We start from the raw sequence: 9,316 nt of genomic DNA on the forward strand, positions 1-9,316 counted from the left end.
TGTGTTGTTTTCCTCTCTGTTTTGTATTTGAAAAAAGAATACAAATGAAAAAAAAAAACATTAATATCATGACATCATCTAAAAAAATAAAATGACTTGTAATAGTGAAAATATTTATGCTGTAATTTGTGTCTAAAAGTAATCTACATGCTTATGGGGTATTTTCTAATGGTACTTCATCCTAATATGGAGACTGACAGTCAATTTTGAAATAATGTTCATATAATCAGCCTATTACACAATATCAAATTCTACCCCATTAGAATTATGTGTTTAAGAGATACCACGTCATGAAAAAATAGAATAGTATTATAAAGCCAGTATATTTAATACATTTTTAGAGGCACTTAATTCAAAAATAAACACAAAAAGTAAGATTTGTTAAATTTAATGAGAAGCTGCCTAAGACTTACATATCTTAATTAACAGTTAAATTGGATAAAATCACTTAAGTGTACCATATAGGGTGCACATAACAGCATCATATGTTAATGTTAAGTCCTGTGTCACTCTATTTTGCTCCTGCTTGTTTTAGAAAGGCAAAAATTCTCCTGCTGTGCAACCAAGTTCACTCTAACAGATACTAGAGGAAGTCTCCAGAAATGCTCCTTTCAAGAGACATGCAGCAGGCTTCGGATATTCTAGTAAATGTACATAGTTATAAATCAATAAGCAGATGCATACGATACATTTTGACTAGAGGATTGCAAAAGAAACTCCTGTTAATGAAACTCTGTAAACATGACTGAACGTTTTCAAATGAGTTCATAAAGCCTCTGGAGAAATGTCCTCTGGAGAGATGAGTGTAAAAGTTTAGCATTTGGAAACAAAAACACAGAATATGTTTGGCATTAAGCAGGTGAGGCATTCCACGAGAAGAGCCGTTTAGCACAGATGGAAGTGTCATGGTTCAGGGATGCTTTATTGCAGCAGGACCCAACGTGCACAGTGTCATAGAATCCTTCTAATTCTGACACTGATACAGAAAACAATTCTTTGGAATCATCAATATGTTTTTGATAAATGTTGCACTGGCCTTTGTTTTCTTATGGCCAGCAGAAGATCTCGGGTATGGAGGCCATTTTGACCTGGTCTTTTCTATGAATCATTAATACTGGCTCAGTTAAGAAAGTGTTCAATATTCTGAGAAAAATTAGACCTGCAGTGTTTTAGACCGGTGGTCTCATTAACATGAAAGACCCGGAAAATAGACACAAGACTTCAGCTGAATAAACTAACAGCACAATAATCCTAAAAGTAATATTGGCTTTTAAAAGGAAACAGATGTAAAATTCAAACCTGCAAACAAGAAATCGAGTTTGTGCTGGAGTGTAGCCTACCCCAGGAATAATAAATGATGCAGAACAGGAGATTGCCTTTATACAAATTCTCTGCAAACTCAGGAGACATTGAAAAGTAATAAAAATCATGGGAGAAAAAGGCTGTTACTGTACTATTGTTACATCTAAGACATGGTTTAACCATTCATAACTTTCATTTAAACAGATGCCACTAATACATGAGGCCTGGTTTTCCAGAGAGGCCCGCTTTTGGTGTTTTATAACCTTTAGTTAAAAAACGCGAAATATGTTAGGGTGTAGATACATTTTCTGTAACAATTAACAATTAATTTCTCTACTGTCAACTTCTTTGTAAGAAATCCAAGAGCCTCCGTTTATAATATTTTCATTGTAAACTTGAGACTGCAGATGTCCATCCATCCATCTTCTTCCGCTTATCCAGGGTCGGGTTGCAGCAGTAGCAGCTTCAGTAGGGAGGCCCAGACGTCCCTCTCCCCAGCCACTTGGGCCAGCTCCTCCAGGGGAATCCCAAGGCGCTCCAGGCCAGGAGAGAAACATAGTCCCTCCAACATTTCCTGGGTCTCCCTCTGGGCCTCCTCCATGAAACCTTTGTTGCAGATGTGAATGTACAAAAAGCCATAATCTGGTACTGTGCATTAAATGGTCAAATATGTTCAAAATATAGTCTGTCCCTTTTTAGATAAAGTTTATGCTTAAGAACAAATGATAAATTGTAACCATTGATGCAAAAAAAAGAAGGCTTTTTTTGTGACATTTGTGTTAATTATGTTAATTTCACAGTAGCAAAAGAAAGGGTGAGAAGAGGAAAAATTCAACTTGTAGTTCCCTAGATGACCAAAAGGGGGAGTGGTTTGACTATAAATTTGGCTGCTTTGTTTCTTCCTGGTAATCTTGCTTCACATCTTCTATGCTTATCTATTTGACAAAATACTAAGCAATGGATAACACACAAAAACATATATTTTAGCATCGCATATATATGACAGCACAGATATATTTTTTTTGTATGTTGTATTGGATTCAAAATATTCTGTTTTCTTGTTGATTGCTGCTTGTTCACATCAAAGGTGAAACATTCAAGCATGCAATTATCAACTGTATATATTTAGAGACTCTTCTGCTCCTCTTCTAATCCTCTACACATTTAATAGCCTCCTGGGAGGTTTGAAGGCTAAATTCATCTATTTTTATTTTCCTTAGTCTTTAATTGACACTTGAAAAGGAGAAACCAACTGTGTTTGCATAAAGCTGTGCCATAGTGATGCAGCTTCCTCTGACTGGATGCATCCAAACAGAAATAATGCGAGTCTCTAAGCCCAGACAAACAGGGGAGAGTCTGCACAGTCATCTTCTCAAACTCTTATGGAAGAAGCTTTTGGAAATCATAGTCCCTGTGCCTTCCTCTGCTCTCTATTCTTGGAGGGATTAACAGGAAATATTACACGAGAGTTCTGCTTGGATTTCAACTTTATTCCAGAGCCCTAAAATTACTACCCATTTTAATCTGATGTGAATGCACACATTGGCATTAAAGCTGCCACCCATGATGAGCATGCAAGGGAGAGAGAAAAATCTTTAAACTTAGAGAGTATGGAAGCTTATAAGTCTGTGCTTTGGCTTGAAAGCAATCTGAGAGAGCCATACAATTAACATCCATTTATATCTCTCTGAACCAACCTCACCCTGCCTCCCTGCCCCTCATCTGGGGGGTTATTTCGGGAAGCGGAGGCGTATGCACTCCCACACTGTCTCCAAACCACCACTCAGTGCGTGTGTGTTTCTGTCTATGTGTGTGGTTGTTTGAGAACGAGCGCAGCCCTGTTCCTAAGCTTCCCCTCAAAATGTTCCTTTCAATTTAATGCCAGGATGCTGACCATGTGGCTCTGCTGCAGCTTCTTTCTCTTTGCCCTTTAAAATGTTTTTCTTTTCCAGTTTGCGCACTGGGGTTTTAACAGAGGAAGATACAGAGTCTTGGAGGTGTTAGTACCACTTGATCTTTGCCACATTGTCTCAACTTTAGAGTTTTATTCTCAGGATTTTATGTGAGGGCCCTAAAACAGATTAGAGCATGACTGTAAAGAGATCTAATCTCAGTATAAATACAAAATAGAATAAAAAGGAATTAAACTTAATAAAAAAGTAATTACAAAAGCCTAATGTTGAAAGAAACAATAAAAATGAAGAAGGTGCCATGGTCAGACAAATCTAAATTAGAACTTTTCTGATCATATAAAACAGAAAACTAACTGCCTTTGCAGTCCCTACTATTAAACATGGTGGTGGCAGCATTATACTGTGTTGAGCCTTAGGCTCACTGGGATTATGTATTTCTGATTTTGCTTTGTTTTATTCAGCAGTTGTTTTTTTTTCATGTGTTGCTGTTGGTTCTGTTATGAAATGTTTTCCCTTTGCTATTTTGGAAAAAGTGTCTAAAAAAATTTCTAATCCTGTTTGTCACTGATTCATCAGAAAGGAACAAAAAATTAGTATTCAGCATGCATGTTCATCCTATTAACACAGCATGTTGCTGAGTTAGCCAACATGCAATGTTTATGTCAATAATTGTATAACAAAAAAACTTTCACCAAGACGTATCACAGAGCCGAAATTACAACCTGAATACTCGTTGTTAGTGCTGAAGTGTTTAGCTGAAAACGTATTTATAATTTCCCTGACATGTTTTCTGACAGGTCTAAAAAAGATATTCCCTATTTCTGAAACAGTTGGAGGAGCATCTAAACTCCAGCCAAGTTGGACAAGAAATGTTCGAGACACAAAGAGAGAGCCAACAGGCGGGAATTAAAGAGCAACAGATGAATGATCAAGAGCAAAAACAGGCAGTGAGATTTGAGGAATACAAATAGCTAGAAGATCTGCAAAGATGATAGTAAGTGCAATAAAATTAAAATATATGTATATCTTTTTTTTTTTTTTACATACTACATCCAGTCTCAAAATAGGAACCAAGACTTAAAAAGACCAACTGCAACCAGTGTAAATATACACTCCTCCAGTCGGAGTATTTGACTCTTTCATCATGCCTCTATGAACATGCTCATTTAAAACCACTCCCTCACTGTGAAGCAAAGTCACTCTGTGATCACAAGGCTGACATATGGCAGCTTACTAATTTATTCTACTCCACCCATGGGCTACTGGCTACTCTATGACCCAGCTTCTCTTCAAAATAATGTGTTGGAAAAAACAAAAAAAGTTATTCTAAGCTATAGTTTAAAAAGAACAGAGACACCCCAGTGTGCCTAATATGGTTTGAACAAAAGACAAATTATCTGGACCAATAAAAGTCAGAGCATCAGTAAAGGGATGGATGGATGGATGGATGGATGGATGGATGGATGGATGGATGGATGGATGGATGGATGGATGGATGGATGGATGGATGGATGGATGGATGGATGGATGAGGGATGGATGAGGGATGGATGGACTGCAGACTGTTATAAAGCTCTTCCTGTCCTTCAGTGGACACATGTTGCCGCTCTCACACCTCCTCCTCCTGCGCTCCATCATGTTAAACTGAAAGCCACAGACGCCCCCCCTGCCTTCTTTCATCCCTCCCATATAATCAAGGGGTCAGACTGGTGTTGAGATCCTGCCTTGCACATGAAAGTCACATCCTCTCAGAGGTGTGTGCTCCTAAATGTCTTTCATTACTGTTGCTTTATGGTTTCACAGGGACATACTTTGATTAGTTCAGGAAGTTAGAATCAGATCCAGATTTTTGTGTGATGTCATCGGCACATACTGTAAAGAACTCAAGTTATTCAAAATGGACTGTTTCCAGATGTGAACTTAAACTGCATCTAAAAAGCGCTAGCTCTCTAACTGTAAGTATGGGTATAGGTAGGTAGATGTTATTTTCCAGCTATCTGGGATGATAGAAGTTAAAATATGGATCAAATTAAGAGAAATAATCCAATTTACACTTAAGTAATAATGGTAGATATAAGAAGCTGAAGAAAAACAGTCAGAACATAAAACTAATGTATGGAAAAGATCGACTGTCAGTGATGATCAACAAATGACTCTGCTGCAGCAATGTCATCCATTCATGGATACAGATTTAGATTTAATTACACTCATTGTTAGACTTAAACTTATACAGAGTGTATGTAGAATGATGACCACCTTCAGAAGTTCTCTGACGATTCTGCCATAGTTGGCCTCATTTCAGGTGGAGACGACTCAGAGTACAGACAGTGGACCCAGAACTTTGTGGTCTGGTGCCAAGGAGCTAGAGGTGGACTTTTGCAGAAGCAGATCAAGCCAATCAAGTCAGATCAAGTCAGACCAGACTATTCCTGCTTCACTATTATGTTATTCTTATACATTTTTCGAAGGTACACATTTTTGTTACTATTTTTTCTATAATCTTTTTGCTGCTGTAAACCAGCATTTCCCCACAGTGGGACAATAAAGGGATTTTCTATTCCATTCTATTGTTAAATTAAATGTAAATGCATACAGCTTTCAACAATGAAAGAGCAGCCAGCTTAAAACAGTGAAATGAACATTTCCATTTATACAGTGCAAAAGTGATCAGAATTTAAACAGTGTAGGAGAGAAAGAAAATCAGTTTAGAGTCATGGTGCAAAAGGCATTGACATGGAAGGGTTCAGTGCAGTGCAAATGAAATAAATATGGTGAGAAATGCAGTAGAACATCGAGTTGTGTTTTATTTAAATGGATTATGAAAAACATCAGCCGTTTAGTGCAAATATTATGTTTGATGTAGTGTGATGCAGAGTCTGGATTAGAGTTTCAATAGTTCACCTGTCTGAGAAAAAGCTGTTGCAGAACCTGCAGGTCCTGCATCGAATGCTGCAAAGCATCTTCTCAGATGGCAGCAGGGAGAACAGTCCAAGTTCCTCAAGTCTTAAAAAAAAAATCTTCTATTCCCTCTATTTCAAAATGTACCTGATCCAAATTACCCTTCCAGTGTCTCAATATCTCATCTCGTGTTTGTAAATGTGTGTTTCGCTCCATAATCAACACAAACTAGATTCCATCCTTATCTTTGATAGATGGTGTAGGAGGACTATAAGTCATGAACAAAATGTAAACTACCGCATTGATTAGAATGGGTTTTATTTGCTATAATATGGACACAAAAAGGACAATTGAATGATCCAGTCTCTGACTTCATAATCTTTGACTTCATGACTTGGTCAAAAATCTACTCAGGATAAAGAACTGAAAATCTCTCCTTTGAAAATACTTCAGATTTTAATTGTGCAAAAAAAGTCTAATTGTTATGGTTCTCCCGTTTTGGGACTCTGAGTTTTCAGTAATTAGTTATTCTGTTTTGTTGATCTTTGCTTTATTTTCCATTATATTCAAGGAGTCTTTAGTTACTATCTGTTGCCCCCTTGTGCTTGTTTCCTTTCCTCTTGGCTTCCTTCTAGTTAGTTTCACTCACACCTGCTCCATATTCGGCTCATTAGCCCATCCTTTGTTCTGTTCCCCTTAAATACTCCACCTCTGCAGTCACTCAGTGCTGGTTCCTTGTTGTTGTTAGTTGCTCCCCTCCTTCTCATCTGTCTCTGGCTCCCCATGTGAGTTTTCCCTGATGTTTTTGTGTTTTTTTCAGTTCTTTGTATTTTGCATTTTTGGATATCTGCCCCAGTTATTTATTAAATCAACAAGAACTCATCTCTGCTTCATTCATCTCTGGATTTGGGTCCTTAAGCAATATTGTTGACACTAATATCAGTACATTGCTGCAAAATTTTCAGAGTAATTTTACAGAACCTTGTAAACCAATAGATGTAGTGACGTGTAGAATCGCTCTTCATCCAAATATACACAGTCTGTAATGGACGTTACAGTAGCTTAGAACTTCCACCAAACAAAAGGACAGCTATTTTGATTAATATTTCTATTCAAAAACTAACCTAAAACATAAAAGAGTGTCTTGATACTCCTCACACGTGCACTATGGGATAGAATAGAAAATCCTTTTATTGTCCCGAAATAGGTAGATTCTAGTGTTTACATCAGCAAAAAGAGTCACACAAATGTGGACCTTAGAAAAATGTATAAGAATAACAATAGTGAAGAGTTAAAAGATAAACAATAAAGTACTGTACTGTAAAGGGTTTTAACAATATAAAAACCATGCACCTGGAGAATAAACAATATACAGCTATGGACATGTTATACAGTAATGGATATTTGAAAATAGCAACATCAGAGATGTGCAAAACACAGCATTATCTTATTTAACTGACTAAGGTAGAAACTGTGCAAAATTAGCATGAAGTTAACAACTTATTGAGGCTGTTGGAAACAGTGGTGGTTATAGAGTCTTCCAGCTGCCGGGAGGAAGGATCTTTGATAATGCTCTCTGGTGCTTTTAGGGTGTAGCAGTCTGTCACTGAAGGAGCTCTCCAGTTCTGCAACTGCTTCATGTATGGGGTGGGAGACATTATCCAACAGAGATGTTAATTTAGTTAGGTTAGTTTAGGTTAGGGTTGGGTCTATAAAGCTCTGCTTTGAGAACTCATCCTACTCAACAACTTGACCACATGGCAACAACTCATGTCTTAATGAAATGTATAAACTACAAATAATTTCTGCCCTGGGTTTTTCACACTTTCATGCTAATCTGTAAAACAGTGGTGTCCAAATTCAGTCCTCAAGGGCTGCTATCATGTTTAAGTCGTCTCCCTGGAGGTAGTTACTACCTCCTCAGCATGTCAAAGGTCTGCATATACTTGCTAATGAGCTACCATTTGACCCCAGTGTGTTGAGAAAGAGATAAAAAAAGAGAGAACTAAAACATCCAGGATATATATATGCTAAGAAAGATGACTTTCATCCTGACCTTACTGTGAGCTAGTAGGTTATGTTCATTCAGCAAATTATCTTCCTAAAAACAATAGATTGATTTCTTTACCCTTAATCAGTTTGCATTTGTCTTAGACCTTGAATTAAATCCTCTTTCATGTATTGGTACTGCACATTATCCACTGTTCTGTGATTTTCTCTCCCTTAAAGCCTTTAAAGACATTATATAACATTTCTGAGAGTCTCTAAGGAAGCTCAAGCTGTGTGAAGTCTTCGGGGGGGGGGGGGGGGGGGGGGGGGGGGGGGGGGGGTTAGTGCCAGATGATAAATCAGTGATGGGTCTACTAGCGATGACTGACAAGACAGGGAACATCCTTCAAATAAGCTCTTTGCTTTGGCCTGATCAATATACAGATTCAGTTTTGTTGTTTTTATTACATATATTTTTTTGTCTTTATTCAAGTATCAGCAAGGTCTTAGCCATGTTGCCTTTACACACCTGGTGTGGGGAAACTACAAGCAGCTCATCCAGCAATATTACTTTTCTTACTTGGTTCTGAATACCCAAAAGATCTGTATTACCAGAGATTGTGCCATAATCCATGTTTTTTCTTTTTTGGGGTGTCCCTTTAGGAAAGATGGAATTGCTGATGATGCAGACATACTGTACCTCTCCCTATGACAGAGAGGGAGCTGATCGCTGAAGAACAGATGCACAAGATGGTTCCAAGAAAAACACAGATAAGACTTTATTGATCTCACAACAGAGAAATTCACCTCTGACATCAGCTCTAATAAGCAATGGGAGGTGCAAAAGAAGGAAAAGGTGTATAAGTAAGTGTACAAAATCAGACTAAAACAAAAATATATATACAATAAAGTGATCTTATGTACATTGAGGTATGATCTGCTGGTGTGAAAATATAATATTGATAAAGTGTGAACAGAGCAGTTGTAGGTTTGGTAAATGAATAGGTAAATATTGCAAAGCAGTTATTATATAATGTTAGGTTACCCTTGTGTACTCTTATTCAAAGTAAGGCACTCCTTATGAGACTTAACTATCCAGTGCTGGAATCTGACAGCCAAAAAATGTGTCTCCTCTTGTTTTCCCTATGATGATTCTTCTGTTTGATTTCACCTTTTTCTCACTCTAAACTTTCCCCTTAAATCTAATACAGGTTT

The sequence above is a fragment of the Cyprinodon tularosa genome, unplaced genomic scaffold (assembly GCF_016077235.1).
Source record: "Cyprinodon tularosa strain WSP-4 unplaced genomic scaffold, ASM1607723v1 ctg93, whole genome shotgun sequence".
NCBI classification, from domain to species: domain Eukaryota; kingdom Metazoa; phylum Chordata; class Actinopteri; order Cyprinodontiformes; family Cyprinodontidae; genus Cyprinodon; species Cyprinodon tularosa.